At 39.8% G+C, this 25900-nt stretch overlaps 38 non-coding genes across 38 annotated transcripts; 31 read left to right on the top strand and 7 right to left on the bottom strand.

Moving 5' to 3' along the window:
- The first annotated feature begins 34 nt into the window (after positions 1 to 34).
- LOC143450933 (5S ribosomal RNA) lies at positions 35 to 153 on the top strand. The gene has a single exon (XR_013114826.1). It is a non-coding gene; the product is annotated as a 5S ribosomal RNA (ribosomal RNA).
- Positions 154 to 971: 818 nt separating this feature from the next.
- On the top strand, positions 972 to 1044 carry Trnat-ugu (transfer RNA threonine (anticodon UGU)). The gene has a single exon. It is a non-coding gene; the product is annotated as a tRNA-Thr (tRNA).
- Positions 1045 to 1773: 729 nt separating this feature from the next.
- On the top strand, positions 1774 to 1846 carry Trnav-uac (transfer RNA valine (anticodon UAC)). The gene has a single exon. It is a non-coding gene; the product is annotated as a tRNA-Val (tRNA).
- Positions 1847 to 2080: 234 nt separating this feature from the next.
- Positions 2081 to 2154, bottom strand: Trnan-guu (transfer RNA asparagine (anticodon GUU)). The gene has a single exon. It is a non-coding gene; the product is annotated as a tRNA-Asn (tRNA).
- Positions 2155 to 2613: 459 nt separating this feature from the next.
- On the top strand, positions 2614 to 2732 carry LOC143450913 (5S ribosomal RNA). The gene has a single exon (XR_013114807.1). It is a non-coding gene; the product is annotated as a 5S ribosomal RNA (ribosomal RNA).
- Positions 2733 to 3538: 806 nt separating this feature from the next.
- Positions 3539 to 3611, top strand: Trnat-ugu (transfer RNA threonine (anticodon UGU)). The gene has a single exon. It is a non-coding gene; the product is annotated as a tRNA-Thr (tRNA).
- Positions 3612 to 4340: 729 nt separating this feature from the next.
- Trnav-uac (transfer RNA valine (anticodon UAC)) lies at positions 4341 to 4413 on the top strand. The gene has a single exon. It is a non-coding gene; the product is annotated as a tRNA-Val (tRNA).
- Positions 4414 to 4647: 234 nt separating this feature from the next.
- Trnan-guu (transfer RNA asparagine (anticodon GUU)) lies at positions 4648 to 4721 on the bottom strand. The gene has a single exon. It is a non-coding gene; the product is annotated as a tRNA-Asn (tRNA).
- Positions 4722 to 5180: 459 nt separating this feature from the next.
- On the top strand, positions 5181 to 5299 carry LOC143450912 (5S ribosomal RNA). Its single transcript, XR_013114806.1, has one exon. It is a non-coding gene; the product is annotated as a 5S ribosomal RNA (ribosomal RNA).
- A 782-nt stretch (positions 5300 to 6081) lies between these two features.
- Positions 6082 to 6154, top strand: Trnat-ugu (transfer RNA threonine (anticodon UGU)). Its single transcript has one exon. It is a non-coding gene; the product is annotated as a tRNA-Thr (tRNA).
- A 729-nt stretch (positions 6155 to 6883) lies between these two features.
- On the top strand, positions 6884 to 6956 carry Trnav-uac (transfer RNA valine (anticodon UAC)). Its single transcript has one exon. It is a non-coding gene; the product is annotated as a tRNA-Val (tRNA).
- A 234-nt stretch (positions 6957 to 7190) lies between these two features.
- Positions 7191 to 7264, bottom strand: Trnan-guu (transfer RNA asparagine (anticodon GUU)). The gene has a single exon. It is a non-coding gene; the product is annotated as a tRNA-Asn (tRNA).
- Positions 7265 to 7723: 459 nt separating this feature from the next.
- On the top strand, positions 7724 to 7842 carry LOC143450932 (5S ribosomal RNA). The gene has a single exon (XR_013114825.1). It is a non-coding gene; the product is annotated as a 5S ribosomal RNA (ribosomal RNA).
- Positions 7843 to 8648: 806 nt separating this feature from the next.
- Positions 8649 to 8721, top strand: Trnat-ugu (transfer RNA threonine (anticodon UGU)). Its single transcript has one exon. It is a non-coding gene; the product is annotated as a tRNA-Thr (tRNA).
- A 729-nt stretch (positions 8722 to 9450) lies between these two features.
- Trnav-uac (transfer RNA valine (anticodon UAC)) lies at positions 9451 to 9523 on the top strand. Its single transcript has one exon. It is a non-coding gene; the product is annotated as a tRNA-Val (tRNA).
- A 234-nt stretch (positions 9524 to 9757) lies between these two features.
- On the bottom strand, positions 9758 to 9831 carry Trnan-guu (transfer RNA asparagine (anticodon GUU)). The gene has a single exon. It is a non-coding gene; the product is annotated as a tRNA-Asn (tRNA).
- A 459-nt stretch (positions 9832 to 10290) lies between these two features.
- LOC143450911 (5S ribosomal RNA) lies at positions 10291 to 10409 on the top strand. Its single transcript, XR_013114805.1, has one exon. It is a non-coding gene; the product is annotated as a 5S ribosomal RNA (ribosomal RNA).
- Positions 10410 to 11242: 833 nt separating this feature from the next.
- On the top strand, positions 11243 to 11312 carry Trnat-ugu (transfer RNA threonine (anticodon UGU)). The gene has a single exon. It is a non-coding gene; the product is annotated as a tRNA-Thr (tRNA).
- A 729-nt stretch (positions 11313 to 12041) lies between these two features.
- On the top strand, positions 12042 to 12114 carry Trnav-uac (transfer RNA valine (anticodon UAC)). Its single transcript has one exon. It is a non-coding gene; the product is annotated as a tRNA-Val (tRNA).
- Positions 12115 to 12348: 234 nt separating this feature from the next.
- On the bottom strand, positions 12349 to 12422 carry Trnan-guu (transfer RNA asparagine (anticodon GUU)). The gene has a single exon. It is a non-coding gene; the product is annotated as a tRNA-Asn (tRNA).
- A 459-nt stretch (positions 12423 to 12881) lies between these two features.
- LOC143450910 (5S ribosomal RNA) lies at positions 12882 to 13000 on the top strand. Its single transcript, XR_013114804.1, has one exon. It is a non-coding gene; the product is annotated as a 5S ribosomal RNA (ribosomal RNA).
- A 749-nt stretch (positions 13001 to 13749) lies between these two features.
- On the top strand, positions 13750 to 13822 carry Trnat-ugu (transfer RNA threonine (anticodon UGU)). The gene has a single exon. It is a non-coding gene; the product is annotated as a tRNA-Thr (tRNA).
- A 729-nt stretch (positions 13823 to 14551) lies between these two features.
- On the top strand, positions 14552 to 14624 carry Trnav-uac (transfer RNA valine (anticodon UAC)). The gene has a single exon. It is a non-coding gene; the product is annotated as a tRNA-Val (tRNA).
- A 768-nt stretch (positions 14625 to 15392) lies between these two features.
- On the top strand, positions 15393 to 15465 carry Trnav-uac (transfer RNA valine (anticodon UAC)). Its single transcript has one exon. It is a non-coding gene; the product is annotated as a tRNA-Val (tRNA).
- A 762-nt stretch (positions 15466 to 16227) lies between these two features.
- On the top strand, positions 16228 to 16346 carry LOC143450909 (5S ribosomal RNA). Its single transcript, XR_013114803.1, has one exon. It is a non-coding gene; the product is annotated as a 5S ribosomal RNA (ribosomal RNA).
- Positions 16347 to 17091: 745 nt separating this feature from the next.
- On the top strand, positions 17092 to 17164 carry Trnat-ugu (transfer RNA threonine (anticodon UGU)). Its single transcript has one exon. It is a non-coding gene; the product is annotated as a tRNA-Thr (tRNA).
- A 729-nt stretch (positions 17165 to 17893) lies between these two features.
- Trnav-uac (transfer RNA valine (anticodon UAC)) lies at positions 17894 to 17966 on the top strand. Its single transcript has one exon. It is a non-coding gene; the product is annotated as a tRNA-Val (tRNA).
- Positions 17967 to 18734: 768 nt separating this feature from the next.
- On the top strand, positions 18735 to 18807 carry Trnav-uac (transfer RNA valine (anticodon UAC)). Its single transcript has one exon. It is a non-coding gene; the product is annotated as a tRNA-Val (tRNA).
- Positions 18808 to 19574: 767 nt separating this feature from the next.
- On the top strand, positions 19575 to 19693 carry LOC143450908 (5S ribosomal RNA). Its single transcript, XR_013114802.1, has one exon. It is a non-coding gene; the product is annotated as a 5S ribosomal RNA (ribosomal RNA).
- Positions 19694 to 20491: 798 nt separating this feature from the next.
- Trnat-ugu (transfer RNA threonine (anticodon UGU)) lies at positions 20492 to 20564 on the top strand. Its single transcript has one exon. It is a non-coding gene; the product is annotated as a tRNA-Thr (tRNA).
- A 729-nt stretch (positions 20565 to 21293) lies between these two features.
- Trnav-uac (transfer RNA valine (anticodon UAC)) lies at positions 21294 to 21366 on the top strand. Its single transcript has one exon. It is a non-coding gene; the product is annotated as a tRNA-Val (tRNA).
- Positions 21367 to 21600: 234 nt separating this feature from the next.
- On the bottom strand, positions 21601 to 21674 carry Trnan-guu (transfer RNA asparagine (anticodon GUU)). Its single transcript has one exon. It is a non-coding gene; the product is annotated as a tRNA-Asn (tRNA).
- Positions 21675 to 22133: 459 nt separating this feature from the next.
- On the top strand, positions 22134 to 22252 carry LOC143450905 (5S ribosomal RNA). The gene has a single exon (XR_013114800.1). It is a non-coding gene; the product is annotated as a 5S ribosomal RNA (ribosomal RNA).
- Positions 22253 to 23034: 782 nt separating this feature from the next.
- Positions 23035 to 23107, top strand: Trnat-ugu (transfer RNA threonine (anticodon UGU)). The gene has a single exon. It is a non-coding gene; the product is annotated as a tRNA-Thr (tRNA).
- Positions 23108 to 23836: 729 nt separating this feature from the next.
- On the top strand, positions 23837 to 23909 carry Trnav-uac (transfer RNA valine (anticodon UAC)). The gene has a single exon. It is a non-coding gene; the product is annotated as a tRNA-Val (tRNA).
- A 234-nt stretch (positions 23910 to 24143) lies between these two features.
- On the bottom strand, positions 24144 to 24217 carry Trnan-guu (transfer RNA asparagine (anticodon GUU)). The gene has a single exon. It is a non-coding gene; the product is annotated as a tRNA-Asn (tRNA).
- A 459-nt stretch (positions 24218 to 24676) lies between these two features.
- LOC143450931 (5S ribosomal RNA) lies at positions 24677 to 24795 on the top strand. The gene has a single exon (XR_013114824.1). It is a non-coding gene; the product is annotated as a 5S ribosomal RNA (ribosomal RNA).
- Positions 24796 to 25605: 810 nt separating this feature from the next.
- Positions 25606 to 25678, top strand: Trnat-ugu (transfer RNA threonine (anticodon UGU)). Its single transcript has one exon. It is a non-coding gene; the product is annotated as a tRNA-Thr (tRNA).
- The last annotated feature ends 222 nt before the right edge of the window (positions 25679 to 25900 follow it).

Raw genomic sequence — 25900 nt, 5'->3', positions numbered from 1 at the left:
TCGAATAAAAGCGCCGTTTTAGCGAGAGACAATCGCCTACGACCATACCACGTTGAGTACACCCCATCTCGTCCGATCTGGGAAGTTAAGCAACGTCGGGCACGGTTAGTACTTGGATGGGTGACCGCCTGGGAATACCGGGTGTTGTAGGCTTTTCGTTATTTTCTAATTTTCCAACGTTTTTGTCTGCATTTTCATTTTCACGATGAGCTTTTCAAAAGTCAAACAATTTTTTAATTTCTAATCAATATCATTTTTAAACATGTTTTATTTTAGATATGTTTATTTTGTAAATACAGTACTGTATATATATATATTTTTATTGTTTTCAAATTGAAGACAATCGAGACGAAGATCAGAACGAACAAACATAGTTGGACGAGGTGAATGACGCTGACCCCAGCAAATCCGGGATAAGTCACTCACTCACTCACTCACTCACTCACTCACTCACTCACTCACTCACTCACTCACTCACTCACTCACTCACTCACTCACTCAACGGAGTTGTGGACAATGACAAGGGCCCCCACGACGAGGTTTTCAACAGGGTCGGTACCAGTGGGGACGCGCCATCACCACCTAAAACGGAAAACATCGCGGAAGATGCTCAACCCACCTAAACCGGGTGCGCGACATTATCCTAACCTACCTGCCTCAATTTTTTAACTATGGGCTGCGTGACCTACTTTTTAAAATCGCATTTGGTCCAGAAAAAAGTTTATTTTATGTGTTCTCCAGCGTATCAGTATAATAAATTGGTTATACGTATCCACTGACTAAAGCGTGCTCTGCTACTAGACAGACGCTTTGCCACTAAACCATGGCCCCGTACGTTCATCACTTCTGAGATTGCTCTTGTCAAAGTCGAACTTTTATTGACCTCATATTGATTAAGCCTGACCAGTTTCACTTGATTAATGTTTTTTACAGTTTACAAAAATATATTATCAGCGCACAGTATCGTAGCCGCCTCTATAGCTCAGGGGTTAGAGCACTGGTCTTGTAAACAAGGGGTCGTGAGTTCAATTCTCACTGGAGCCTATTCTACTTACACCGTTAAGTTGTGTTGTCAGCTTTAAATGGAATTTTAGCAAGACACAAAAAACATCGTATTACATGCGCAGCATACAATCGTCATAATGTTTTCCTCACCCTGTGTTGGTTGGTTGAAACCAGCAAGAATTTGGCTAACAGTCGATCGAGGTTATCCATCATAAAACTGCGATGTTATTCGTGCAATGCGAGCTAGATGTTCAGAATGTTAATGCACAAGTCTCTCTGACATGTGGTTTCAAGTGCCCGACGCATTGCATATTTTCAATATTCTCCTTGTAGTTGACTCAATGACATTCCAAAGGAAGCTTTCAGTGCAAATATTTTGCAATAAACTGGTTTCTACTCTCGTTTGGTCACATAATCACAACTTTAAAACATCATTAAATTGAGTCCTCCTTCCCCCTGTCGTTCCTCCGTAGAGTTTGGGTTATCCTGTTCGTCTAACACGCTTAAGGTCCACAGCTGAATCATGGGCGGAAATATGAGAGGTCCCTAAAAAGTTTGAAATTCGTTTTTAATTCCAACAGTAATGAAGCGCTTTCATACAAAGAAATGTCCATTCTACACGAAGCACTTTCACGATTTGATTCCGGGGGGAACCATCGTTTGATTACAACTTTGGTCAAATTGAAATATTCAAAATATCGATTTCCACTTCACGTAAAAGCAGCGCTTTAAAAATGAAAATAATACAAACTTTCATTACCTCAACCCGTTCTCGTAGTGTAGCGGTTATCACGTTCGCCTTACACGCGAAAGGTCCCCAGTTCGATCCTGGGCGAGAACAAGTTTAAAATTTATTTGCGCAATAAAATATCAGACTTAATGGAAAGAATTCAAATAAAATTCACTTGCTATTTCTATGCTCTTTCGATGTTTTGCTTCGGTTGTGTAAAGGTTATCACGTTCGCCTCACACGTGAAAGTTTTCGAGAACGGTCGAAGAAAACGAAAGGTTAATCTTTTCAAAAAGTTTATAAAGCACAAGTATCGTTTTCAAAGTTTCACCTTGAAGAATCTCCCGTCCCTGGGTGGGCTTGAACCACCAACCTTTCGGTTAACAGCCGAACGCGCTAACCGATTGCGCCACAGAGACTTATCTTTGCTGATTAATTGTCTTCTTCATTCTAGCATTGGTAATGCAGCAGAAGTAATTCATAAGCCTTGTTTGCTTGATTTACAGTAAATGATCGAGTTATGTTAAGTTCGAGTTTGCAGCCTTGGCCAATACTAGGCTCTTTTCTAGGCGAAGCCAAACCTTGAAAAACCAAAATACCTGAATTTTTGTTCCAACATCGTGACACTTTCTTTAATAATATTTCAAACGTGGCAAACATTTTTATCCGGTTGAAATTTTCTAATGTCTCTTTAGTTCAAGGAATATAGCTTGTCGTGAGCAAAATATTGTTGTTTAAAATGTAGCAAACTGTTATAAAACGTTTTTAACCAATTCATGAATCCGTTATATTAATGCACTCATACGACGCCAAAGCACATTAAAGTAGGCATGTACTAAAGTGCTCGAATAAAAGCGCCGTTTTAGCGAGAGACAATCGCCTACGACCATACCACGTTGAGTACACCCCATCTCGTCCGATCTGGGAAGTTAAGCAACGTCGGGCCCGGTTAGTACTTGGATGGGTGACCGCCTGGGAATACCGGGTGTTGTAGGCTTTTCGTTATTTTCTAATTTTCCAACGTTTTTGTCTGCATTTTCATTTTCACGATGAGCTTTTCAAAAGTCAAACAATTTTTTAATTTCTAATCAATATCATTTTTGAACATGTTTTATTTTAGATATGTTTATTTTGTAAATACAGTACTGTATATATATTTATTTATATTGTTTTCAAATTGAAGACAATCGAGACGAAGATCAGAACGAACAAACATAGTTGGACGAGGTGAATGACGCTGACCCCAACAAATCCGGGATAAATCACTCACTCACTCACTCACTCACTCACTCACTCACTCACTCACTCACTCACTCACTCACTCACTCACTCAACGGAGTTGTGGACAATGACAAGGGCCCCCACGACGAGGTTTTCAACAGGGTCGGTACCAGTGGGGACGCGCCATCACCACCTAAAACGGAAAACATCGCGGAAGATGCTCAACCCACCTAAACCGGGTGCGCGACATTATCCTAACCTACCTGCCTCAATTTTTTAACTATGGGCTGCGTGACCTACTTTTTAAAATCGCATTTGGTCCAGAAAAAAGTTTATTTTATGTGTTCTCCAGCGTATCAGTATAATAAATTGGTTATACGTATCCACTGACTAAAGCGTGCTCTGCTACTAGACAGACGCTTTGCCACTAAACCATGGCCCCGTACGTTCATCACTTCTGAGATTGCTCTTGTCAAAGTCGAACTTTTATTGACCTCATATTGATTAAGCCTGACCAGTTTCACTTGATTAATGTTTTTTACAGTTTACAAAAATATATTATCAGCGCACAGTATCGTAGCCGCCTCTATAGCTCAGGGGTTAGAGCACTGGTCTTGTAAACCAGGGGTCGTGAGTTCAATTCTCACTGGAGCCTATTCTACTTACACCGTTAAGTTGTGTTGTCAGCTTTAAATGGAATTTTAGCAAGACACAAAAAACATCGTATTACATGCGCAGCATACAATCGTCATAATGTTTTCCTCACCCTGTGTTGGTTGGTTGAAACCAGCAAGAATTTGGCTAACAGTCGATCGAGGTTATCCATCATAAAACTGCGATGTTATTCGTGCAATGCGAGCTAGATGTTCAGAATGTTAATGCACAAGTCTCTCTGACATGTGGTTTCAAGTGCCCGACGCATTGCATATTTTCAATATTCTCCTTGTAGTTGACTCAATGACATTCCAAAGGAAGCTTTCAGTGCAAATATTTTGCAATAAACTGGTTTCTACTCTCGTTTGGTCACATAATCACAACTTTAAAACATCATTAAATTGAGTCCTCCTTCCCCCTGTCGTTCCTCCGTAGAGTTTGGGTTATCCTGTTCGTCTAACACGCTTAAGGTCCACAGCTGAATCATGGGCGGAAATATGAGAGGTCCCTAAAAAGTTTGAAATTCGTTTTTAATTCCAACAGTAATGAAGCGCTTTCATACAAAGAAATGTCCATTCTACACGAAGCACTTTCACGATTTGATTCCGGGAGGAACCATCGTTTGATTACAACTTTGGTCAAATTGAAATATTCAAAATATCGATTTCCACTTCACGTAAAAGCAGCGCTTTAAAAATGAAAATAATACAAACTTTCATTACCTCAACCCGTTCTCGTAGTGTAGCGGTTATCACGTTCGCCTTACACGCGAAAGGTCCCCAGTTCGATCCTGGGCGAGAACAAGTTTAAAATTTATTTGCGCAATAAAATATCAGACTTAATGGAAAGAATTCAAATAAAATTCACTTGCTATTTCTATGCTCTTTCGATGTTTTGCTTCGGTTGTGTAAAGGTTATCACGTTCGCCTCACACGTGAAAGTTTTCGAGAACGGTCGAAGAAAACGAAAGGTTAATCTTTTCAAAAAGTTTATAAAGCACAAGTATCGTTTTCAAAGTTTCACCTTGAAGAATCTCCCGTCCCTGGGTGGGCTTGAACCACCAACCTTTCGGTTAACAGCCGAACGCGCTAACCGATTGCGCCACAGAGACTTATCTTTGCTGATTAATTGTCTTCTTCATTCTAGCATTGGTAATGCAGCAGAAGTAATTCATAAGCCTTGTTTGCTTGATTTACAGTAAATGATCGAGTTATGTTAAGTTCGAGTTTGCAGCCTTGGCCAATACTAGGCTCTTTTCTAGGCGAAGCCAAACCTTGAAAAACCAAAATACCTGAATTTTTGTTCCAACATCGTGACACTTTCTTTAATAATATTTCAAACGTGGCAAACATTTTTATCCGGTTGAAATTTTCTAATGTCTCTTTAGTTCAAGGAATATAGCTTGTCGTGAGCAAAATATTGTTGTTTAAAATGTAGCAAACTGTTATAAAACGTTTTTAACCAATTCATGAATCCGTTATATTAATGCACTCATACGACGCCAAAGCACATTAAAGTAGGCATGTACTAAAGTGCTCGAATAAAAGCGCCGTTTTAGCGAGAGACAATCGCCTACGACCATACCACGTTGAGTACACCCCATCTCGTCCGATCTGGGAAGTTAAGCAACGTCGGGCCCGGTTAGTACTTGGATGGGTGACCGCCTGGGAATACCGGGTGTTGTAGGCTTTTCGTTATTTTCTAATTTTCCAACGTTTTTGTCTGCATTTTCATTTTCACGATGAGCTTTTCAAAAGTCAAACAATTTTTTAATTTCTAATCAATATCATTTTTGAACATGTTTTATTTTAGATATGTTTATTTTGTAAATACAGTACTGTATATATATTTATTTATATTGTTTTCAAATTGAAGACAATCGAGACGAAGATCAGAACGAACAAACATAGTTGGACGAGGTGAATGACGCTGACCCCAACAAATCCGGGATAAATCACTCACTCACTCACTCACTCACTCACTCACTCACTCACTCACTCAACGGAGTTGTGGACAATGACAAGGGCCCCCACGACGAGGTTTTCAACAGGGTCGGTACCAGTGGGGACGCGCCATCACCACCTAAAACGGAAAACATCGCGGAAGATGCTCAACCCACCTAAACCGGGTGCGCGACATTATCCTAACCTACCTGCCTCAATTTTTTAACTATGGGCTGCGTGACCTACTTTTTAAAATCGCATTTGGTCCAGAAAAAAGTTTATTTTATGTGTTCTCCAGCGTATCAGTATAATAAATTGGTTATACGTATCCACTGACTAAAGCGTGCTCTGCTACTAGACAGACGCTTTGCCACTAAACCATGGCCCCGTACGTTCATCACTTCTGAGATTGCTCTTGTCAAAGTCGAACTTTTATTGACCTCATATTGATTAAGCCTGACCAGTTTCACTTGATTAATGTTTTTTACAGTTTACAAAAATATATTATCAGCGCACAGTATCGTAGCCGCCTCTATAGCTCAGGGGTTAGAGCACTGGTCTTGTAAACCAGGGGTCGTGAGTTCAATTCTCACTGGAGCCTATTCTACTTACACCGTTAAGTTGTGTTGTCAGCTTTAAATGGAATTTTAGCAAGACACAAAAAACATCGTATTACATGCGCAGCATACAATCGTCATAATGTTTTCCTCACCCTGTGTTGGTTGGTTGAAACCAGCAAGAATTTGGCTAACAGTCGATCGAGGTTATCCATCATAAAACTGCGATGTTATTCGTGCAATGCGAGCTAGATGTTCAGAATGTTAATGCACAAGTCTCTCTGACATGTGGTTTCAAGTGCCCGACGCATTGCATATTTTCAATATTCTCCTTGTAGTTGACTCAATGACATTCCAAAGGAAGCTTTCAGTGCAAATATTTTGCAATAAACTGGTTTCTACTCTCGTTTGGTCACATAATCACAACTTTAAAACATCATTAAATTGAGTCCTCCTTCCCCCTGTCGTTCCTCCGTAGAGTTTGGGTTATCCTGTTCGTCTAACACGCTTAAGGTCCACAGCTGAATCATGGGCGGAAATATGAGAGGTCCCTAAAAAGTTTGAAATTCGTTTTTAATTCCAACAGTAATGAAGCGCTTTCATACAAAGAAATGTCCATTCTACACGAAGCACTTTCACGATTTGATTCCGGGAGGAACCATCGTTTGATTACAACTTTGGTCAAATTGAAATATTCAAAATATCGATTTCCACTTCACGTAAAAGCAGCGCTTTAAAAATGAAAATAATACAAACTTTCATTACCTCAACCCGTTCTCGTAGTGTAGCGGTTGTCACGTTCGCCCTACACGCGAAAGGTCCCCAGTTCGATCCTGGGCGAGAACAAGTTTAAAATTTATTTGCGCAATAAAATATCAGACTTAATGGAAAGAATTCAAATAAAATTCACTTGCTATTTCTATGCTCTTTCGATGTTTTGCTTCGGTTGTGTAAAGGTTATCACGTTCGCCTCACACGTGAAAGTTTTCGAGAACGGTCGAAGAAAACGAAAGGTTAATCTTTTCAAAAAGTTTATAAAGCACAAGTATCGTTTTCAAAGTTTCACCTTGAAGAATCTCCCGTCCCTGGGTGGGCTTGAACCACCAACCTTTCGGTTAACAGCCGAACGCGCTAACCGATTGCGCCACAGAGACTTATCTTTGCTGATTAATTGTCTTCTTCATTCTAGCATTGGTAATGCAGCAGAAGTAATTCATAAGCCTTGTTTGCTTGATTTACAGTAAATGATCGAGTTATGTTAAGTTCGAGTTTGCAGCCTTGGCCAATACTAGGCTCTTTTCTAGGCGAAGCCAAACCTTGAAAAACCAAAATACTTGAATTTTTGTTCCAACATCGTGACACTTTCTTTAATAATATTTCAAAGGTGGCAAACATTTTTATCCGGTTGAAATTTTCTAATGTCTCTTTAGTTCAAGGAATATAGCTTGTCGTGAGCAAAATATTGTTGTTTAAAATGTAGCAAACTGTTATAAAACGTTTTTAACCAATTCATGAATCCGTTATATTAATGCACTCATACGACGCCAAAGCACATTAAAGTAGGCATGTACTAAAGTGCTCGAATAAAAGCGCCGTTTTAGCGAGAGACAATCGCCTACGACCATACCACGTTGAGTACACCCCATCTCGTCCGATCTGGGAAGTTAAGCAACGTCGGGCACGGTTAGTACTTGGATGGGTGACCGCCTGGGAATACCGGGTGTTGTAGGCTTTTCGTTATTTTCTAATTTTCCAACGTTTTTGTCTGCATTTTCATTTTCACGATGAGCTTTTCAAAAGTCAAACAATTTTTTAATTTCTAATCAATATCATTTTTAAACATGTTTTATTTTAGATATGTTTATTTTGTAAATACAGTACTGTATATATATATATTTTTATTGTTTTCAAATTGAAGACAATCGAGACGAAGATCAGAACGAACAAACATAGTTGGACGAGGTGAATGACGCTGACCCCAACAAATCCGGGATAAGTCACTCACTCACTCACTCACTCACTCACTCACTCACTCACTCACTCACTCACTCACTCACTCACTCACTCAACGGAGTTGTGGACAATGACAAGGGCCCCCACGACGAGGTTTTCAACAGGGTCGGTACCAGTGGGGACGCGCCATCACCACCTAAAACGGAAAACATCGCGGAAGATGCTCAACCCACCTAAACCGGGTGCGCGACATTATCCTAACCTACCTGCCTCAATTTTTTAACTATGGGCTGCGTGACCTACTTTTTAAAATCGCATTTGGTCCAGAAAAAAGTTTATTTTATGTGTTCTCCAGCGTATCAGTATAATAAATTGGTTATACGTATCCACTGACTAAAGCGTGCTCTGCTACTAGACAGACGCTTTGCCACTAAACCATGGCCCCGTACGTTCATCACTTCTGAGATTGCTCTTGTCAAAGTCGAACTTTTATTGACCTCATATTGATTAAGCCTGACCAGTTTCACTTGATTAATGTTTTTTACAGTTTACAAAAATATATTATCAGCGCACAGTATCGTAGCCGCCTCTATAGCTCAGGGGTTAGAGCACTGGTCTTGTAAACCAGGGGTCGTGAGTTCAATTCTCACTGGAGCCTATTCTACTTACACCGTTAAGTTGTGTTATCAGCTTTAAATGGAATTTTAGCAAGACACAAAAAACATCGTATTACATGCGCAGCATACAATCGTCATAATGTTTTCCTCACCCTGTGTTGGTTGGTTGAAACCAGCAAGAATTTGGCTAACAGTCGATCGAGGTTATCCATCATAAAACTGCGATGTTATTCGTGCAATGCGAGCTAGATGTTCAGAATGTTAATGCACAAGTCTCTCTGACATGTGGTTTCAAGTGCCCGACGCATTGCATATTTTCAATATTCTCCTTGTAGTTGACTCAATGACATTCCAAAGGAAGCTTTCAGTGCAAATATTTTGCAATAAACTGGTTTCTACTCTCGTTTGGTCACATAATCACAACTTTAAAACATCATTAAATTGAGTCCTCCTTCCCCCTGTCGTTCCTCCGTAGAGTTTGGGTTATCCTGTTCGTCTAACACGCTTAAGGTCCACAGCTGAATCATGGGCGGAAATATGAGAGGTCCCTAAAAAGTTTGAAATTCGTTTTTAATTCCAACAGTAATGAAGCGCTTTCATACAAAGAAATGTCCATTCTACACGAAGCACTTTCACGATTTGATTCCGGGGGGAACCATCGTTTGATTACAACTTTGGTCAAATTGAAATATTCAAAATATCGATTTCCACTTCACGTAAAAGCAGCGCTTTAAAAATGAAAATAATACAAACTTTCATTACCTCAACCCGTTCTCGTAGTGTAGCGGTTATCACGTTCGCCTTACACGCGAAAGGTCCCCAGTTCGATCCTGGGCGAGAACAAGTTTAAAATTTATTTGCGCAATAAAATATCAGACTTAATGGAAAGAATTCAAATAAAATTCACTTGCTATTTCTATGCTCTTTCGATGTTTTGCTTCGGTTGTGTAAAGGTTATCACGTTCGCCTCACACGTGAAAGTTTTCGAGAACGGTCGAAGAAAACGAAAGGTTAATCTTTTCAAAAAGTTTATAAAGCACAAGTATCGTTTTCAAAGTTTCACCTTGAAGAATCTCCCGTCCCTGGGTGGGCTTGAACCACCAACCTTTCGGTTAACAGCCGAACGCGCTAACCGATTGCGCCACAGAGACTTATCTTTGCTGATTAATTGTCTTCTTCATTCTAGCATTGGTAATGCAGCAGAAGTAATTCATAAGCCTTGTTTGCTTGATTTACAGTAAATGATCGAGTTATGTTAAGTTCGAGTTTGCAGCCTTGGCCAATACTAGGCTCTTTTCTAGGCGAAGCCAAACCTTGAAAAACCAAAATACCTGAATTTTTGTTCCAACATCGTGACACTTTCTTTAATAATATTTCAAACGTGGCAAACATTTTTATCCGGTTGAAATTTTCTAATGTCTCTTTAGTTCAAGGAATATAGCTTGTCGTGAGCAAAATATTGTTGTTTAAAATGTAGCAAACTGTTATAAAACGTTTTTAACCAATTCATGAATCCGTTATATTAATGCACTCATACGACGCCAAAGCACATTAAAGTAGGCATGTACTAAAGTGCTGGAATAAAAGCGCCGTTTTAGCGTGAGACAATCGCCTACGACCATACCACGTTGAGTACACCCCATCTCGTCCGATCTGGGAAGTTAAGCAACGTCGGGCCCGGTTAGTACTTGGATGGGTGACCGCCTGGGAATACCGGGTGTTGTAGGCTTTTCGTTATTTTCTAATTTTCCAACGTTTTTGTCTGCATTTTCATTTTCACGATGAGCTTTTCAAAAGTCAAACAATTTTTTAATTTCTAATCAATATCATTTTTGAACATGTTTTATTTTAGATATGTTTATTTTGTAAATACAGTACTGTATATATATTTATTTATATTGTTTTCAAATTGAAGACAATCGAGACGAAGATCAGAACGAACAAACATAGTTGGACGAGGTGAATGACGCTGACCCCAACAAATCCGGGATAAATCACTCACTCACTCACTCACTCACTCACTCACTCACTCACTCACTCACTCACTCACTCACTCACTCACTCACTCACTCACTCACTCACTCACTCAACGGAGTTGTGGACAATGACAAGGGCCCCCACGACGAGGTTTTCAACAGGGTCGGTACCAGTGGGGACGCGCCATCACCACCTAAAACGGAAAACATCGCGGAAGATGCTCAACCCACCTAAACCGGGTGCGCGACATTATCCTAACCTACCTGCCTCAATTTTTTAACTATGGGCTGCGTGACCTACTTTTTAAAATCGCATTTGGTCCAGAAAAAAGTTTATTTTATGTGTTCTCCAGCGTATCAGTATAATAAATTGGTTATACGTATCCACTGACTAAAGCGTGCTCTGCTACTAGACAGACGCTTTGCCACTAAACCATGGCCCCGTACGTTCATCACTTCTGAGATTGCTCTTGTCAAAGTCGAACTTTTATTGACCTCATATTGATTAAGCCTGACCAGTTTCACTTGATTAATGTTTTTTACAGTTTACAAAAATATATTATCAGCGCACAGTATCGTAGCCGCCGCTATAGCTCAGGGGTTAGAGCACTGGTCTTGTAAACCAGGGGTCGTGAGTTCAATTCTCACTGGAGCCTATTCTACTTACACCGTTAAGTTGTGTTGTCAGCTTTAAATGGAATTTTAGCAAGACACAAAAAACATCGTATTACATGCGCAGCATACAATCGTCATAATGTTTTCCTCACCCTGTGTTGGTTGGTTGAAACCAGCAAGAATTTGGCTAACAGTCGATCGAGGTTATCCATCATAAAACTGCGATGTTATTCGTGCAATGCGAGCTAGATGTTCAGAATGTTAATGCACAAGTCTCTCTGACATGTGGTTTCAAGTGCCCGACGCATTGCATATTTTCAATATTCTCCTTGTAGTTGACTCAATGACATTCCAAAGGAAGCTTTCAGTGCAAATATTTTGCAATAAACTGGTTTCTACTCTCGTTTGGTCACATAATCACAACTTTAAAACATCATTAAATTGAGTCCTCCTTCCCCCTGTCGATCCTCCGTAGAGTTTGGGTTATCCTGTTCGTCTAACACGCTTAAGGTCCACAGCTGAATCATGGGCGGAAATATGAGAGGTCCCTAAAAAGTTTGAAATTCGTTTTTAATTCCAACAGTAATGAAGCGCTTTCATACAAAGAAATGTCCATTCTACACGAAGCACTTTCACGATTTGATTCCGGGAGGAACCATCGTTTGATTACAACTTTGGTCAAATTGAAATATTCAAAATATCGATTTCCACTTCACGTAAAAGCAGCGCTTTAAAAATGAAAATAATACAAACTTTCATTACCTCAACCCGTTCTCGTAGTGTAGCGGTTGTCACGTTCGCCCTACACGCGAAAGGTCCCCAGTTCGATCCTGGGCGAGAACAAGTTTAAAATTTATTTGCGCAATAAAATATCAGACTTAATGGAAAGAATTCAAATAAAATTCACTTGCTATTTCTATGCTCTTTCGATGTTTTGCTTCGGTTGTGTAAAGGTTATCACGTTCGCCTCACACGTGAAAGTTTTCGAGAACGGTCGAAGAAAACGAAAGGTTAATCTTTTCAAAAAGTTTATAAAGCACAAGTATCGTTTTCAAAGTTTCACCTTGAAGAATCTCCCGTCCCTGGGTGGGCTTGAACCACCAACCTTTCGGTTAACAGCCGAACGCGCTAACCGATTGCGCCACAGAGACTTATCTTTGCTGATTAATTGTCTTCTTCATTCTAGCATTGGTAATGCAGCAGAAGTAATTCATAAGCCTTGTTTGCTTGATTTACAGTAAATGATCGAGTTATGTTAAGTTCGAGTTTGCAGCCTTGGCCAATACTAGGCTCTTTTCTAGGCGAAGCCAAACCTTGAAAAACCAAAATACCTGAATTTTTGTTCCAACATCGTGACACTTTCTTTAATAATATTTCAAACGTGGCAAACATTTTTATCCGGTTGAAATTTTCTAATGTCTCTTTAGTTCAAGGAATATAGCTTGTCGTGAGCAAAATATTGTTGTTTAAAATGTAGCAAACTGTTATAAAACGTTTTTAACCAATTCATGAATCCGTTATATTAATGCACTCATACGACGCCAAAGCACATTAAAGTAGGCATGTACTAAAGTGCTGGAATAAAAGCGCCGTTTTAGCGAGAGACAATCGCCTACGACCATACCACGTTGAGTACACCCCATCTCGTCCGATCTGGGAAGTTAAGCAACGTCGGGCCCGGTTAGTACTTGGATGGGTGACCGCCTGGGAATACCGGGTGTTGTAGGCTTTTCGTTATTTTCTAATTTTCCAACGTTTTTCTCTGCATTTTCATTTTCATGATGAGCTTTTCCAAAGTCAAACTATTTTTTAATTTTTAATCAATATCATTTTTGAACATGTTTTATTTTAGATATGTTTATTTTGTAAATACAGTACTGTATATATATATATTTATATTGTTTTCAAATTGAAGACAATCGAGACGAAGATCAGAACGAACAAACATAGTTGGACGAGGTGAATGACGCTGACCCCAACAAATCCGGGATAAGTCACTCACTCACTCAACGGAGTTGTGGACAATGACAAGGTCCCCCACGACGAGGTTTTCAACAGGGTCGGAACCAGTGGGGACGCGCCATCACCACCTAAAACGGAAAACATCGCGGAAGATGCTCAACCCACCTAAACCGGGTGCGCGACATTATCCTAACCTACCTGCCTAATTTTTTAACTATGGGCTGCGTGACCTACTTTTTAAAATCGCATTTGGTCCAGAAAAGAGTTTATTTTATGTGTTCTCCAGCGTATCATTATAATAAATAGGTTATACGTATCCACTGACCAAAGCGTGCTCTGCTACTAGACAGACGCTTTGCCAATAAACCATGGCCCCGTACGTTCATCACTTCTGAGATTGCTCTTGTCAAAGTCGAACTTTTATTGACCTCATATTGATTAAGCCTGACCAGTTTCACTTGATTAATGTTTTTTACAGTTTAGAAAAATATATTATCAGCGCACACTGTCGTAGCCGCCTCTATAGCTCAGGGGTTAGAGCACTGGTCTTGTAAACCAGGGGTCGTGAGTTCAATTCTCACTGGAGGCTCTTCTACTTACACCGTTAAGTTGTGTTGTCAGCTTTAAATGGAATTTTAGCAAGACACAAAAAACATCGTATTACATGCGCAGCATACAATCGTCATAATGTTTTCCTCACCCTGTGTTGGTTGGTTGAAACCAGCAAGAATTTGGCTAACAGTCGATCGAGGTTATCCATCATAAAACTGCGATGTTATTCGTGCAATGCGAGCTAGATGTTCAGAATGTTAATGCACAAGTCTCTCTGACATGTGGTTTCAAGTGCCCGACGCATTGCATATTTTCAATATTCTCCTTGTAGTTGACTCAATGACATTCCAAAGGAAGCTTTCAGTGCAAATATTTTGCAATAAACTGGTTTCTACTCTCGTTTGGTCACATAATCACAACTTTAAAACATCATTAAATTGAGTCCTCCTTCCCCCTGTCGTTCCTCCGTAGAGTTTGGGTTATCCTGTTCGTCTAACACGCTTAAGGTCCACAGCTGAATCATGGGCGGAAATATGAGAGGTCCCTAAAAAGTTTGAAACTCGGTTTTAATTCCAACAGTAATGAAGCGCTTTCATACAAAGAAATGTCCATTCTACACGAAGCACTTTCACGATTTGATTCCGGGAGGAACCATCGTTTGATTACAACTTTGGTCAAATTGAAATATTCAAAATATCGATTTCCACTTCACGTAAAAGCAGCGCTTTGAAAATGAAAATAATACAAACTTTCTTTACCTCAACCCGTTCTCGTAGTGTAGCGGTTATCACGTTCGCCTTACACGCGAAAGGTCCCCAGTTCGATCCTGGGCGAGAACAGGTTTAAAATTTATTTGCGCAATAAAATATCAGACTTAATGGAAAGAATTCAAATAAAATTCACTTGCTATTTCTATGCTCTTTCGATGTTTTGCTTCGGTTGTGTAAAGGTTATCACGTTCGCCTCACACGTGAAAGTTTTCGAGAGGGGTCGAAGAAAACGAAAGGTTAATCTTTTCAAAAAGTTTATAAAGCACAAGTATCGTTTTCAAAGTTTCACGTTGAAGAATCTCCCGGCCCTGGGTGGGCTTCAACCACCAACCTTTCGGTTAACAGCCGAACGCGCTAACCGATTGCGCCACAGAGACTTCTAGCTCTCTTTAACAAAATCACTTGAATCAATTACATTCCAAAGGAAGCTTTCAGTTCAAATATTTTGCAATAAATTGGTTTCTATTCTCGTTTGGTCAAATAACCACAACTTTAAAACATCATTAAATTGAGTCCTCCTTCCCCCTGTCGTTCCTCCGTAGAGTTTGGGTTATCCTGTTCGTCTAACACGCTTAAGGTCCACAGCTGAATCATGGGCGGATATATGAGAAGCCCCTAAAAAGTTTGAATCTCGGTTTTAATTCCAACAGTAATGAGCGCTTTCATACAAAAAAATGTCCATTCTACACGAAGCACTTTCACGATTTGATTCCGGGAGGAACCAACGCTTGATATACAGCTTTGGCCAAATTTGAACGTTCAAAATATCGATTTCCACTTCACGTAAAAGTAGCGCTTTGAAAATGAAAATAATACAAACTTTCTTTACCTCAACCCGTTCTCGTAGTGTAGTAGTTATCACGTTCGCCTTACACGCGAAAGGTCCCCACTTCGATCCTGGGCGAGAACATGTTTAAAATTTATTTGCGCAATAAAATATCAGACTTAATGGAAATATTTCAAATAATATTCAAATGCTATTTCCATGCTCGGTTGATGTTTTGCTTCGGTTGTGTAAAGGTTATCACGTTCGCCTCACGCGTGAAAGTTTTCGAGATGGGTCGAAGAAACCGAAAGGTTAATCTTTTCAGAAAGTTTATAAACCACAAGTATCGTTTTCAAAGTTTCACCTTGAAGTCTCTCTCGTCCCTGGGTTGGCTTGAACCATCAACCTTTCGGTTAACAGCCGACCGCGCTAACCGATTGCGCCACAGAGACTTATCTATGCTGATTAATTGTCTTCTTTCTTCTAGGATTGGTAATGCAGTAGAAGTAATTCATAAGCCTTGTTTGCTTAATTTAAATGATCGATTTATGTTAAGTTCGAGTTTGCAGCCTTGGCCAATACTAGGCTCTTTTCTAGGCGAAGCCAAACCTTGAAAAACCAAAATACTTGAAGTTTTATTCCAACATCGTGACACTTTCTTTAATAATATTTCAAACGTGGCAAACATTTTTATCCGGTTGAAATTTTCTAATGTCTCTTTAGTTCAAGGAATATAGCTTGTCGTGAGCAAAATATTGTTGTTTAAAATATAGCAAACTGTTATAAAACGTTTTTAACCAATTCATGAATCCGTTATATTAATGCACTCATACGACGCCAAAGCACATTAAAGTAGGCTTGTACTAAAGAGCTCGAATAAAAGCGCCGTTTTAGCGAGAGACAATCGCCTACGACCATACCACGTTGAGTACACCCCATCTCGTCCGATCTGGGAAGTTAAGCAACGTCGGGCCCGGTTAGTACTTGGATGGGTGACCGCCTGGGAATACCGGGTGTTGTAGGCTTTTCGTTATTTTCTAATTTTCCAACGTTTTTCTCTGCATTTTCATTTTCCAGATGAGCTTTTCAAAAGTCAAACTATTTTTTAATTTCTAATCAATATCATTTTTGAACATGTTTTATTTTAGATATGTTTATTTTGTAAATACAGTACTGTATATATATTTATATTGTTTTCAAATTGAAGACAATCGAGGCGAAGATCAGAACGAACAAACATAGTTGGACGAGGTGAATGACGCTGACCCCAACAAATCCGGGATAAGTCACTCACTCACTCAACGGAGTTGTGGACAATGACAAGGGCCCCCACGACGAGGTTTTCAACAGGGTCGGAACCAGTGGGGACGCGCCATCACCACCTAAAACGGAAAACATCGCGGAAGATGCTCAACCCACCTAAACCGGGTGCGCGACATTATCCTAACCTACCTGCCTAATTTTTTAACTATGGGCTGCGTGACCTACTTTTTAAAATCGCATTTGGTCCAGAAAAAAGTTTATTTTATGTGTTCTCCAGCGTATCATTATAATAAATAGGTTATACGTATCCACTGACCAAAGCGTGCTCTGCTACTAGACAGACGCTTTGCCAATAAACCATGGCCCCGTACGTTCATCACTTCTGAGATTGCTCTTGTCAAAGTCGAACTTTTATTGACCTCATATTGATTAAGCCTGACCAGTTTCACTTGATTAATGTTTTTTACAGTTTAGAAAAATATATTATCAGCGCACACTGTCGTAGCCGCCTCTATAGCTCAGGGGTTAGAGCACTGGTCTTGTAAACCAGGGGTCGTGAGTTCAATTCTCACTGGAGGCTCTTCTACTTACACCGTTAAGTTGTGTTGTCAGCTTTAAATGGAATTTTAGCAAGACACAAAAAACATCGTATTACATGCGCAGCATACAATCGTCATAATGTTTTCCTCACCCTGTGTTGGTTGGTTGAAACCAGCAAGAATTTGGCTAACAGTCGATCGAGGTTATCCATCATAAAACTGCGATGTTATTCGTGCAATGCGAGCTAGATGTTCAGAATGTTAATGCACAAGTCTCTCTGACATGTGGTTTCAAGTGCCCGACGCATTGCATATTTTCAATATTCTCCTTGTAGTTGACTCAATGACATTCCAAAGGAAGCTTTCAGTGCAAATATTTTGCAATAAACTGGTTTCTACTCTCGTTTGGTCACATAATCACAACTTTAAAACATCATTAAATTGAGTCCTCCTTCCCCCTGTCGTTCCTCCGTAGAGTTTGGGTTATCCTGTTCGTCTAACACGCTTAAGGTCCACAGCTGAATCATGGGCGGAAATATGAGAGGTCCCTAAAAAGTTTGAAATTCGGTTTTAATTCCAACAGTAATGAAGCGCTTTCATACAAAGAAATGTCCATTCTACACGAAGCACTTTCACGATTTGATTCCGGGAGGAACCATCGTTTGATTACAACTTTGGTCAAATTGAAATATTCAAAATATCGATTTCCACTTCACGTAAAAGCAGCGCTTTGAAAATGAAAATAATACAAACTTTCTTTACCTCAACCCGTTCTCGTAGTGTAGCGGTTATCACGTTCGCCTTACACGCGAAAGGTCCCCAGTTCGATCCTGGGCGAGAACAGGTTTAAAGTTTATTTGCGCAATAAAATATCAAACTTAATGGAAAGAATTCAAATAAAATTCACTTGCTATTTCTATGCTCTTTCGATGTTTTGCTTCGGTTGTGTAAAGGTTATCACGTTCGCCTCACACGTGAAAGTTTTCGAGAGGGGTCGAAGAAAACGAAAGGTTAATCTTTTCAAAAAGTTTATAAAGCACAAGTATCGTTTTCAAAGTTTCACGTTGAAGAATCTCCCGTCCCTGGGTGGGCTTCAACCACCAACCTTTCGGTTAACAGCCGAACGCGCTAACCGATTGCGCCACAGAGACTTCTAGCTCTCTTTAACTAAATCACTTGAATCAATTACATTCCAAAGGAAGCTTTCAGTTCAAATATTTTGCAATAAATTGGTTTCTATTCTCGTTTGGTCAAATAATCACAACTTTAAAACATCATTAAATTGAGTCCTCCTTCCCCCTGTCGTTCCTCCGTAGAGTTTGGGTTATCCTGTTCGTCTAACACGCTTAAGGTCCACAGCTGAATCATGGGCGGATATATGAGAAGCCCCTAAAAAGTTTGAATCTCGGTTTTAATTCCAACAGTAATGAGCGCTTTCATACAAAAAAATGTCCATTCTACACGAAGCACTTTCACGATTTGATTCCGGGAGGAACCAACGCTTGATATACAGCTTTGGCCAAATTTGAACGTTCAAAATATCGATTTCCACTTCACGTAAAAGCAGCGCTTTGAAAATGAAAATAATACAAACTTTCTTTACCTCAACCCGTTCTCGTAGTGTAGTAGTTATCACGTTCGCCTTACACGCGAAAGGTCCCCAGTTCGATCCTGGGCGAGAACATGTTTAAAATTTATTTGCGCAATAAAATATCAGACTTAATGGAAAGAATTCAAATAAAATTCACTTGCTATTTCTATGCTCTTTCGATGTTTTGCTTCGGTTGTGTAAAGGTTATCACGTTCGCCTCACACGTGAAAGTTTTCGAGAACGGTCGAAGAAAACGAAAGGTTAATCTTTTCAAAAAGTTTATAAAGCACAAGTATCGTTTTCAAAGTTTCACCTTGAAGAATCTCCCGTCCCTGGGTGGGCTTCAACCACCAACCTTTCGGTTAACAGCCGAACGCGCTAACCGATTGCGCCACAGAGACTTATCTTTGCTGATTAATTGTCTTCTTCATTCTAGCATTGGTAATGCAGCAGAAGTAATTCATAAGCCTTGTTTGCTTGATTTACAGTAAATGATCGAGTTATGTTAAGTTCGAGTTTGCAGCCTTGGCCAATACTAGGCTCTTTTCTAGGCGAAGCCAAACCTTGAAAAACCAAAATACTTGAATTTTTGTTCCAACATCGTGACACTTTCTTTAATAATATTTCAAAGGTGGCAAACATTTTTATCCGGTTGAAATTTTCTAATGTCTCTTTAGTTCAAGGAATATAGCTTGTCGTGAGCAAAATATTGTTGTTTAAAATGTAGCAAACTGTTATAAAACGTTTTTAACCAATTCATGAATCCGTTATATTAATGCACTCATACGACGCCAAAGCACATTAAAGTAGGCATGTACTAAAGTGCTCGAATAAAAGCGCCGTTTTAGCGAGAGACAATCGCCTACGACCATACCACGTTGAGTACACCCCATCTCGTCCGATCTGGGAAGTTAAGCAACGTCGGGCCCGGTTAGTACTTGGATGGGTGACCGCCTGGGAATACCGGGTGTTGTAGGCTTTTCGTTATTTTCTAATTTTCCAACGTTTTTGTCTGCATTTTCATTTTCACGATGAGCTTTTCAAAAGTCAAACAATTTTTTAATTTCTAATCAATATCATTTTTGAACATGTTTTATTTTAGATATGTTTATTTTGTAAATACAGTACTGTATATATATATATTTTTATTGTTTTCAAATTGAAGACAATCGAGACGAAGATCAGAACGAACAAACATAGTTGGACGAGGTGAATGACGCTGACCCCAACAAATCCGGGATAAGTCACTCACTCACTCACTCACTCACTCACTCACTCACTCACTCACTCACTCACTCACTCACTCAACGGAGTTGTGGACAATGACAAGGGCCCCCACGACGAGGTTTTCAACAGGGTCGGTACCAGTGGGGACGCGCCATCACCACCTAAAACGGAAAACATCGCGGAAGATGCTCAACCCACCTAAACCGGGTGCGCGACATTATCCTAACCTACCTGCCTCAATTTTTTAACTATGGGCTGCGTGACCTACTTTTTAAAATCGCATTTGGTCCAGAAAAAAGTTTATTTTATGTGTTCTCCAGCGTATCAGTATAATAAATTGGTTATACGTATCCACTGACTAAAGCGTGCTCTGCTACTAGACAGACGCTTTGCCACTAAACCATGGCCCCGTACGTTCATCACTTCTGAGATTGCTCTTGTCAAAGTCGAACTTTTATTGACCTCATATTGATTAAGCCTGACCAGTTTCACTTGATTAATGTTTTTTACAGTTTACAAAAATATATTATCAGCGCACAGTATCGTAGCCGCCTCTATAGCTCAGGGGTTAGAGCACTGGTCTTGTAAACCAGGGGTCGTGAGTTCAATTCTCACTGGAGCCTATTCTACTTACACCGTTAAGTTGTGTTGTCAGCTTTAAATGGAATTTTAGCAAGACACAAAAAACATCGTATTACATGCGCAGCATACAATCGTCATAATGTTTTCCTCACCCTGTGTTGGTTGGTTGAAACCAGCAAGAATTTGGCTAACAGTCGATCGAGGTTATCCATCATAAAACTGCGATGTTATTCGTGCAATGCGAGCTAGATGTTCAGAATGTTAATGCACAAGTCTCTCTGACATGTGGTTTCAAGTGCCCGACGCATTGCATATTTTCAATATTCTCCTTGTAGTTGACTCAATGACATTCCAAAGGAAGCTTTCAGTGCAAATATTTTGCAATAAACTGGTTTCTACTCTCGTTTGGTCACATAATCACAACTTTAAAACATCATTAAATTGAGTCCTCCTTCCCCCTGTCGTTCCTCCGTAGAGTTTGGGTTATCCTGTTCGTCTAACACGCTTAAGGTCCACAGCTGAATCATGGGCGGAAATATGAGAGGTCCCTAAAAAGTTTGAAATTCGTTTTTAATTCCAACAGTAATGAAGCGCTTTCATACAAAGAAATGTCCATTCTACACGAAGCACTTTCACGATTTGATTCCGGGAGGAACCATCGTTTGATTACAACTTTGGTCAAATTGAAATATTCAAAATATCGATTTCCACTTCACGTAAAAGCAGCGCTTTAAAAATGAAAATAATACAAACTTTCATTACCTCAACCCGTTCTCGTAGTGTAGCGGTTATCACGTTCGCCTTACACGCGAAAGGTCCCCAGTTCGATCCTGGGCGAGAACAAGTTTAAAATTTATTTGCGCAATAAAATATCAGACTTAATGGAAAGAATTCAAATAAAATTCACTTGCTATTTCTATGCTCTTTCGATGTTTTGCTTCGGTTGTGTAAAGGTTATCACGTTCGCCTCACACGTGAAAGTTTTCGAGAACGGTCGAAGAAAACGAAAGGTTAATCTTTTCAAAAAGTTTATAAAGCACAAGTATCGTTTTCAAAGTTTCACCTTGAAGAATCTCCCGTCCCTGGGTGGGCTTGAACCACCAACCTTTCGGTTAACAGCCGAACGCGCTAACCGATTGCGCCACAGAGACTTATCTTTGCTGATTAATTGTCTTCTTCATTCTAGCATTGGTAATGCAGCAGAAGTAATTCATAAGCCTTGTTTGCTTGATTTACAGTAAATGATCGAGTTATGTTAAGTTCGAGTTTGCAGCCTTGGCCAATACTAGGCTCTTTTCTAGGCGAAGCCAAACCTTGAAAAACCAAAATACCTGAATTTTTGTTCCAACATCGTGACACTTTCTTTAATAATATTTCAAACGTGGCAAACATTTTTATCCGGTTGAAATTTTCTAATGTCTCTTTAGTTCAAGGAATATAGCTTGTCGTGAGCAAAATATTGTTGTTTAAAATGTAGCAAACTGTTATAAAACGTTTTTAACCAATTCATGAATCCGTTATATTAATGCACTCATACGACGCCAAAGCACATTAAAGTAGGCATGTACTAAAGTGCTCGAATAAAAGCGCCGTTTTAGCGAGAGACAATCGCCTACGACCATACCACGTTGAGTACACCCCATCTCGTCCGATCTGGGAAGTTAAGCAACGTCGGGCCCGGTTAGTACTTGGATGGGTGACCGCCTGGGAATACCGGGTGTTGTAGGCTTTTCGTTATTTTCTAATTTTCCAACGTTTTTGTCTGCATTTTCATTTTCACGATGAGCTTTTCAAAAGTCAAACAATTTTTTAATTTCTAATCAATATCATTTTTGAACATGTTTTATTTTAGATATGTTTATTTTGTAAATACAGTAGTGTATATATATTTATTTATATTGTTTTCAAATTGAAGACAATCGAGACGAAGATCAGAACGAACAAACATAGTTGGACGAGGTGAATGACGCTGACCCCAACAAATCCGGGATAACTCACTCACTCACTCACTCACTCACTCACTCACTCACTCACTCACTCAACGGAGTTGTGGACAATGACAAGGGCCCCCACGACGAGGTTTTCAACAGGGTCGGTACCAGTGGGGACGCGCCATCACCACCTAAAACGGAAAACATCGCGGAAGATGCTCAACCCACCTAAACCGGGTGCGCGACATTATCCTAACCTACCTGCCTCAATTTTTTAACTATGGGCTGCGTGACCTACTTTTTAAAATCGCATTTGGTCCAGAAAAAAGTTTATTTTATGTGTTCTCCAGCGTATCAGTATAATAAATTGGTTATACGTATCCACTGACTAAAGCGTGCTCTGCTACTAGACAGACGCTTTGCCACTAAACCATGGCCCCGTACGTTCATCACTTCTGAGATTGCTCTTGTCAAAGTCGAACTTTTATTGACCTCATATTGATTAAGCCTGACCAGTTTCACTTGATTAATGTTTTTTACAGTTTACAAAAATATATTATCAGCGCACAGTATCGTAGCCGCCTCTATAGCTCAGGGGTTAGAGCACTGGTCTTGTAAACCAGGGGTCGTGAGTTCAATTCTCACTGGAGCCTATTCTACTTACACCGTTAAGTTGTGTTGTCAGCTTTAAATGGAATTTTAGCAAGACACAAAAAACATCGTATTACATGCGCAGCATACAATCGTCATAATGTTTTCCTCACCCTGTGTTGGTTGGTTGAAACCAGCAAGAATTTGGCTAACAGTCGATCGAGGTTATCCATCATAAAACTGCGATGTTATTCGTGCAATGCGAGCTAGATGTTCAGAATGTTAATGCACAAGTCTCTCTGACATGTGGTTTCAAGTGCCCGACGCATTGCATATTTTCAATATTCTCCTTGTAGTTGACTCAATGACATTCCAAAGGAAGCTTTCAGTGCAAATATTTTGCAATAAACTGGTTTCTACTCTCGTTTGGTCACATAATCACAACTTTAAAACATCATTAAATTGAGTCCTCCTTCCCCCTGTCGTTCCTCCGTAGAGTTTGGGTTATCCTGTTCGTCTAACACGCTTAAGGTCCACAGCTGAATCATGGGCGGAAATATGAGAGGTCCCTAAAAAGTTTGAAATTCGTTTTTAATTCCAACAGTAATGAAGCGCTTTCATACAAAGAAATGTCCATTCTACACGAAGCACTTTCACGATTTGATTCCGGGAGGAACCATCGTTTGATTACAACTTTGGTCAAATTGAAATATTCAAAATATCGATTTCCACTTCACGTAAAAGCAGCGCTTTAAAAATGAAAATAATACAAACTTTCATTACCTCAACCCGTTCTCGTAGTGTAGCGGTTGTCACGTTCGCCCTACACGCGAAAGGTCCCCAGTTCGATCCTGGGCGAGAACAAGTTTAAAATTTATTTGCGCAATAAAATATCAGACTTAATGGAAAGAATTCAAATAAAATTCACTTGCTATTTCTATGCTCTTTCGATGTTTTGCTTCGGTTGTGTAAAGGTTATCACGTTCGCCTCACACGTGAAAGTTTTCGAGAACGGTCGAAGAAAACGAAAGGTTAATCTTTTCAAAAAGTTTATAAAGCACAAGTATCGTTTTCAAAGTTTCACCTTGAAGAATCTCCCGTCCCTGGGTGGGCTTGAACCACCAACCTTTCGGTTAACAGCCGAACGCGCTAACCGATTGCGCCACAGAGACTTATCTTTGCTGATTAATTGTCTTCTTCATTCTAGCATTGGTAATGCAGCAGAAGTAATTCATAAGCCTTGTTTGCTTGATTTACAGTAAATGATCGAGTTATGTTAAGTTCGAGTTTGCAGCCTTGGCCAATACTAGGCTCTTTTCTAGGCGAAGCCAAACCTTGAAAAACCAAAATACTTGAATTTTTGTTCCAACATCGTGACACTTTCTTTAATAATATTTCAAAGGTGGCAAACATTTTTATCCGGTTGAAATTTTCTAATGTCTCTTTAGTTCAAGGAATATAGCTTGTCGTGAGCAAAATATTGTTGTTTAAAATGTAGCAAACTGTTATAAAACGTTTTTAACCAATTCATGAATCCGTTATATTAATGCACTCATACGACGCCAAAGCACATTAAAGTAGGCATGTACTAAAGTGCTCGAATAAAAGCGCCGTTTTAGCGAGAGACAATCGCCTACGACCATACCACGTTGAGTACACCCCATCTCGTCCGATCTGGGAAGTTAAGCAACGTCGGGCACGGTTAGTACTTGGATGGGTGACCGCCTGGGAATACCGGGTGTTGTAGGCTTTTCGTTATTTTCTAATTTTCCAACGTTTTTGTCTGCATTTTCATTTTCACGATGAGCTTTTCAAAAGTCAAACAATTTTTTAATTTCTAATCAATATCATTTTTAAACATGTTTTATTTTAGATATGTTTATTTTGTAAATACAGTACTGTATATATATATATTTTTATTGTTTTCAAATTGAAGACAATCGAGACGAAGATCAGAACGAACAAACATAGTTGGACGAGGTGAATGACGCTGACCCCAACAAATCCGGGATAAGTCACTCACTCACTCACTCACTCACTCACTCACTCACTCACTCACTCACTCACTCACTCACTCACTCACTCACTCAACGGAGTTGTGGACAATGACAAGGGCCCCCACGACGAGGTTTTCAACAGGGTCGGTACCAGTGGGGACGCGCCATCACCACCTAAAACGGAAAACATCGCGGAAGATGCTCAACCCACCTAAACCGGGTGCGCGACATTATCCTAACCTACCTGCCTCAATTTTTTAACTATGGGCTGCGTGACCTACTTTTTAAAATCGCATTTGGTCCAGAAAAAAGTTTATTTTATGTGTTCTCCAGCGTATCAGTATAATAAATTGGTTATACGTATCCACTGACTAAAGCGTGCTCTGCTACTAGACAGACGCTTTGCCACTAAACCATGGCCCCGTACGTTCATCACTTCTGAGATTGCTCTTGTCAAAGTCGAACTTTTATTGACCTCATATTGATTAAGCCTGACCAGTTTCACTTGATTAATGTTTTTTACAGTTTACAAAAATATATTATCAGCGCACAGTATCGTAGCCGCCTCTATAGCTCAGGGGTTAGAGCACTGGTCTTGTAAACCAGGGGTCGTGAGTTCAATTCTCACTGGAGCCTATTCTACTTACACCGTTAAGTTGTGTTGTCAGCTTTAAATGGAATTTTAGCAAGACACAAAAAACATCGTATTACATGCGCAGCATACAATCGTCATAATGTTTTCCTCACCCTGTGTTGGTTGGTTGAAACCAGCAAGAATTTGGCTAACAGTCGATCGAGGTTATCCATCATAAAACTGCGATGTTATTCGTGCAATGCGAGCTAGATGTTCAGAATGTT

This window comes from Clavelina lepadiformis, chromosome 3, assembly GCF_947623445.1.
Source record: "Clavelina lepadiformis chromosome 3, kaClaLepa1.1, whole genome shotgun sequence".
Classification (NCBI taxonomy): Eukaryota; Metazoa; Chordata; class Ascidiacea; order Aplousobranchia; family Clavelinidae; genus Clavelina; species Clavelina lepadiformis.
This window is presented reverse-complemented; position numbering and strand designations above follow the sequence as displayed.